We start from the raw sequence: 6,462 nt of genomic DNA, 5'->3' as shown, positions 1-6,462 counted from the left end.
AGACCAATTTCATTCAATTGTTCAAAACATCATTTTGCACATCAAAATACAGCTTTCGATAAGTTAATTCATATCATTTTTTTTTTAGGCCAATTAACTTTATCAAATGCATTAGAGCACTGTCAAATATGTAGAGCAATGTATACATGATTAGAATCCTATCAGAAGCTCACCTGTCATGTGTTCAACTAAATAATATAAACATAAAACAGCATTATTGGCATCTTTCAGATAGTAAAAACTAGAAAATAACATTTCCAATCAGCTCTGAAGTTAGGTATTCAGATGCCAAAAATTCGAGACAAATAAACAATAGATTACAATTAAGCTTATACCTGACACACGATACAGACCAAGTAACAATGAAACCAATTTGGTAAAAAATAAATAGATAATTATTAACTGTATATGGAATAATATTCATCCCAATATATCTCAGTAAAAAACCAATATCAATAATAATACAATAATGCATGGTTGACCAAAAGATAAATGATATAATGAATATATATATGGAAATGAGTAAAATCATTAAAACGTGTCAAATTCTTTCTAAAACATATCTGATTAAGCTCTGTATGTTTACCAAGTTTCACATTCACAGAATATACATTCACAACAATCAACAAGGCCATAGGCATATTAAAAGCATGAAAAATGGACTATATACATCATACTAAATTAATCCAGATTTAATCTCCATTGCATTCACAAGCCAATTTTAGTTGCAATTGCAAATATAGTTGGATTGCTACTAATACAGATAATCCAAAAAAGCCAATAAAAAAAATGATACATTATGGATAAATAATAAAAACACAAAAACAGAGTCATAACTCTATCTACCTGTTTTCTTTTAAATATTGTTAAAAAAGATTTCACTTTGTTTGTTAAGGACTCCATATTGTCCAAGATAAATCCAATGACTAACTATGAAGTTGAGAGGTTACTGTAGGTTAAAGTGATGTGATTTTGTAGCCTGAAGGCATGTCATATATCTATTGTTTCTCCTACAATACACCCAGTAGTTTTATTACACTTTAAAGTTGGCACATATCAATATACTGTATGATTGATTGGTATATATGACAATCTGTTAAGTCATATTTATGCCTAGATAATTTATATACTGGTAATATCAAATAAATAGGTCAGGTAATTCTGTAACAAATGCTCCAGACAATTAATTACACTTCTTCTTTACCTTTTAACAAATTCAAATGTTCTTTAACACAAGTCTCTGTTAGATTATTGGAAGTAAATTTTCACTCTATCCAGCGGAAACAGTTACAGCCAGTATACTGAACCATGGTATGAAGAACATATGTTGCTTCTATTTGAGTGAAAAGTGTACAAAATAAAAGTGATATAGTTTTGAAAAAGACAATTAAAAATATCAGATCATATCTCTGGGACTTTAATTCAAATGTCATAATAATCAAACTTTCTGTAAATAGTGTCTAATGATGACATTATGTCAATCACAATATGATTATATAAAACATTTAGAATGACAAAATTAGCTTAATCAAATGTTGTGAGTATTGTAACATCTCTTTGTTGTTTTGTTGGTGTTGGAAATCTTATTGTAACAAAATAATCCATCAAATTGTAGAGATCTATTTCTTCTTATTCTGAAAGTTTCAACAAAAAATATCAACTGAAGCCATTATAATGTACAACTAGTATAGATCACACTGCTTAATTAAAAAATGTTTTTAATCACCCTCTTTAAAACTAATTCAGGTTGATCAAGTGTATATATGGAAGAAAATAGCACATTTTAGAAATCTTTTTATGTATAATTCATTAAATTATTACAAAAATTGTGTATACTGCCCCTTTAATATCCCTAGTATATATTATTTCAATTACAAACATAATTCTAATATTAGACAGAGGCATCAATATCAAACATTAAACAGATTAGTATTAGCATCTAAAACAATATTACTACAGAATTCTTGAAAATATATCATAGTTTGACTACCTAGAACATTCAATGTCATTACATGAAATATCTACTTGTTTATCAATGGTTCTATTTAAATACTGTAATCAAATGGAAAAATATGAAAAGAAAAGTTGAATGCTACATAAAATGATAAGAAATGTTGAGTATTCAAAAATAAACATATTGTTTTTAATGTAAGAATAACATTCCTGAATAGGTATGGTCTATACAAGTCAATAAGGTTGGTCGTTTACAGGCTCATTAAAGCATAGCTTACTGCATTAATTTTAGTAGCGCATCAATAAACTTCAGATTTACAATATTTATGAATACATTACACCTGAGGCATTGATTTTATTGACTGTGCCTGCTGGATTCAACATAGCTTCCTATGGGGTAAATATTTTAATCTCATTAATACATAAATAATATAGATTCTAAATTAAAATCTATTACAATCAAAAGAAAGACAAAATGTACAGAGAAATGTGAAAGCTAATTTACATAGAACATGATCATAGAGAACATGATTTTATCTATTTTTATACAAAAAATCTGTCAAAATGTCAAATAAGTATATTCAAGATCACAAGGTGTCATTAATATGATAGATGAGGGACAAAATTTGGAGGGAAAGTAAAAAAAAAATAAAACAAGTCACATTATCTAATCAATCAATCATTCAGATGTAAAGATACTCTTTTCAATGGTTTATAGAGAAATGACATCTTTATACATTAATACCTCATGTTTGGCTTATGCAGCTTTACAAGTGTTTTTATGATTTCCATGAATACAAATTCTCTTAATATGTGTACGCTTAAGCTTATTGCCTTTATTATTTCTGAGAAAAAAGACCTTTAAAGTTTAACATATATTTCGAAAACCATGTGAGTAGGCCAATAACCTCCTAACTGTTAGAAATCTTAAAAGATAGCATGCCAAGCAAAATAATATGTGCCCACTGGCACCTTTGATTTTGAATTAAAATATTTGGCAGTACAGTATCAGTAACCAGTATTAAATATTCAACCTTCAGTCTTACACTTCTTTTTGGGGCTGTAATGAAGGTGCCTCCTAGAATGTTAACATGCTAAAAATTTATCATGTTTTGAAGAACAAGGGCAGTAACTCATATCAAAGGGACAGTTGTGCAGTTTTGAGGGGTTGATTTGAATCTTGAATATATATGTAAATAGTCTTCAGAATTACTAGAATTTTGATTTATCGGATTTTCTATAGGGTTCATCCTCGGTTGAAACAAATACTCACACCAAGTTTTATCAAAATCCCTCAAGAATTGTGCCTTCAAGAGCTAAAAACGCGTTTACAAGAACAAAGGCTATTACTCATATCAAATAGTTTCAATATTGACAGATTTTCAATAAAGTTCATTTGGGTGACTAACACTAAGTTTTGTCAAAATCAGGCAAGAATTATGCCTTCTAAAGTACGAGTCAAAGTCATGTTTTTAAGAACAAGGGCAATAATTTTCAATAGGGTTCATCCTAGGGTTAAAAACACTTCACACCAAGTTTTGTCAAAACTGTCAAGAATGGTGCCTTACAGGCAATTGTGGATGGACCGAAGGATTGACATTTCATGAGGGCAAAAAAAGAATCAAACATGGTAAGCTTATTTAAGACATTTTTGTAACTTAAGTACCAGTCTTATTTTATTATAAAGAAGAAAGCTAATCTCTATTTCACCCTCTGATAGATATTTTGACAGTCAGACAAACTGAGCCCTGTTTCATAGAAAGCCTACTTTCGAAGATTATATGTAACATATTATCTACCTTTACAATAACTGTAAATTAGTGTTGAGTGTCACCAATATATAGAAAAGAAATAAGTAGAAATAGTGAGTAAAATTCCTAGTTTGAAGTATCTTTAAAGAAATCAACGTGTAATTTTCGAACATTTTAGTTCTTTTGCAGACTATTTACATACATTCAAGGCTAAAATCCCCCCCCTCCCCCCCAAAAGGCACACCTCTCCCACTAAGGCTGCTATTTCATTCCTAATAAAAAATAATGAACACAATTCAATCAACTTTTTTTTTAATAGGCTCAGACAACATAGACATTTAAACCTCTGTCAAAATGAATCTCAATTTGACCATAAATCATAAAAATACAATATTTTCATAATTCATGTTGAGAATGTCATGGTAGAATTTGCTGAATGAAGTATAGTTACATTCACTCTAGTCTTGACTGTATGTGAGTTTACGTCCCAAATAGAATGGCTTGAGTGCCGTCAGTCATTCCAGTATCACAGACACGTTCGTTTCCGGTGGCAAACAAATATATTTCATACATACCGTTACTTTTTCATAACAAAATCTGTCATCAAATATATTCTTTTTAATGAATGGAGTATGGATGCTCAATTTGGACATCTTTCATCCATTTTAAAAAGTAAATTTAACAATATATCTTCAGTTTATGTTTTTAATCTGTCAACGAAATTAATTTTCTAAATAAAACACCGTTCAGATCTTTTTTGAAAGGAAATCCAGCTAAGGGGAATAACTATTAACACTTGAAACTGTATCAGACAACAAACTAACATTCATGTGCATTAACCCAACTCCGATTGTTTATTACGTTGCCTTCGGCAATGTCTCTGGTACAGAGATAAAATCTTTTCATTTAAATGTAATATAGAATATATTATAATTACAAAAATCCATGTTATGTTTGGCATAACATTTTGACAAGAATGACAAATGTCTTCTGTGAATCAAGATCCCATAAACCCATATTTGTCATAAAAATAAGGCCCATAAGTGCCAAGAACAAGAACTTCTCAATATCTTTTGACCTAAAATAGTTAACTACATATAACTATAAGATAGCTTGCCAGGCAAAGTAATATACGCCCACTGGCAGCTTTGATTTTAAAGCATTTTAAACATTTGGAAGTACAGTAACAATTACCAGTATGATATATTCAACCTTCAGACATACACTTCTTTTGAACTTTTTGAGGCGATGCTGAATAATATTACCAAGTTTCGTCAAAATCCGTCATGAACTGTGCCTTCTGTAGTGCTACTAATTGAACGTGTTTTCAAGAACAAGGGCAATAACTCATACTAAATATTTTTCGATTTTTCTGATTTTCAATAGGGTTCATCCTTGGGTGATTATAAACACTCACACCAGATTTTGTCAAAATCCATCAAGAATTGTGCCATCTAGAGTGTTTATGAGCTAAAAATTGAACGCGTTTTAAAGAACAAGGGCAATAACTCATACTAAATATTTTTTGATTCTTCTGATTTGAAATAGGGTTCATCCTAGAGTGATTACGAACACTCACACCAAGTTTCGTCAAAATCCATTGAGAATTGTGCCTTCTAGAGTGTTTACGAGCTAGAAATTGAACGTGTCTTAAAGAACAAGGGCAATAACTCATACTAAATATTTTTCGATTCTTCTGATTTTTAATTGGGTTCATCCTTGGGTCAAAATCCGTCAAGAATTGCGTCTTGTAAAGTGTTTACGAGCAATAGTGGACGGACCGACGGACATGGGTGACGGCAATATACGCCCTCCATTTCATGTGGGCGTATAAAAATGATCATTTATATTTTTTTATGGCCTAGGCCTTCTTCTTGGCATGAATTTTTGCAAAGGCCACATCGTTTTTAAGTAGATGCTTCTTCATTAACCTGAATGTCAAAGGTTCGATTCCTTCATGGGTTGTTATATTATCTTTCTTTTATATTGTTTCATTAGTAATATTATCTTTCTTTTAAATTGTTTCATTAGTAATATTATCTTTCTTTTAAATTGTTTCATTAGTAATATTATCTTTCTTTTATATTGTTTCATTAGTAATATTATCTTTCTTGTAAATTGTTTCATTAGTAATATTATCTTTCTTTTATATTGTTTCATTAGTAATATTATCTTTCTTTTAAATTGTTTCATTAGTAATATTATCTTTCTTTTATATTGTTTCATTAGTAATATTATCTTTCTTTTAAATTGTTTCATTAGTAATATTATCTTTCTTTTAAATTGTTTCATTAGTAATATTATCTTTCTTTTAAATTGTTTCATTAGTAATATTATCTTTCTTTTAAATTGTTTCATTAGTAATATTATCTTTCTTTTATATTGTTTCATTAGTAATATTATCTTTCTTTTAAATTGTTTCATTAGTAATATTATCTTTCTTTTAAATTGTTTCATCAGTAAGCAGTAAAGGAAATGTGTCTAAATTTTGGATAGGAACATAATCTGAATACCATGAGCATGTTAAAGAATCCTCGATAGCTGGAAATCAGATCAGATTACAATAATCAGATGGCAATATTTCCATCTTAGAACAATGCATGGTGATGCCTGTGTCCCAATCAGGAGCAGAATATAAAGCTTCAACTCAATTTCCAAGTCAAATGTAGGCTACAATTTCAAATAGTTTGTTACATCTTTGCAAACTTTATAATCAATGTGTGAGCTTTAAGTCAATGGTCCTATATTCCAGTGTTAG

Source organism: Lottia gigantea, assembly GCF_000327385.1.
Source record: "Lottia gigantea unplaced genomic scaffold LOTGIsca_9, whole genome shotgun sequence".
Taxonomy (NCBI): domain Eukaryota; kingdom Metazoa; phylum Mollusca; class Gastropoda; family Lottiidae; genus Lottia; species Lottia gigantea.
The sequence above is the reverse complement of the archived record's forward strand: the minus strand, read 5'-3'. Positions refer to the sequence as shown.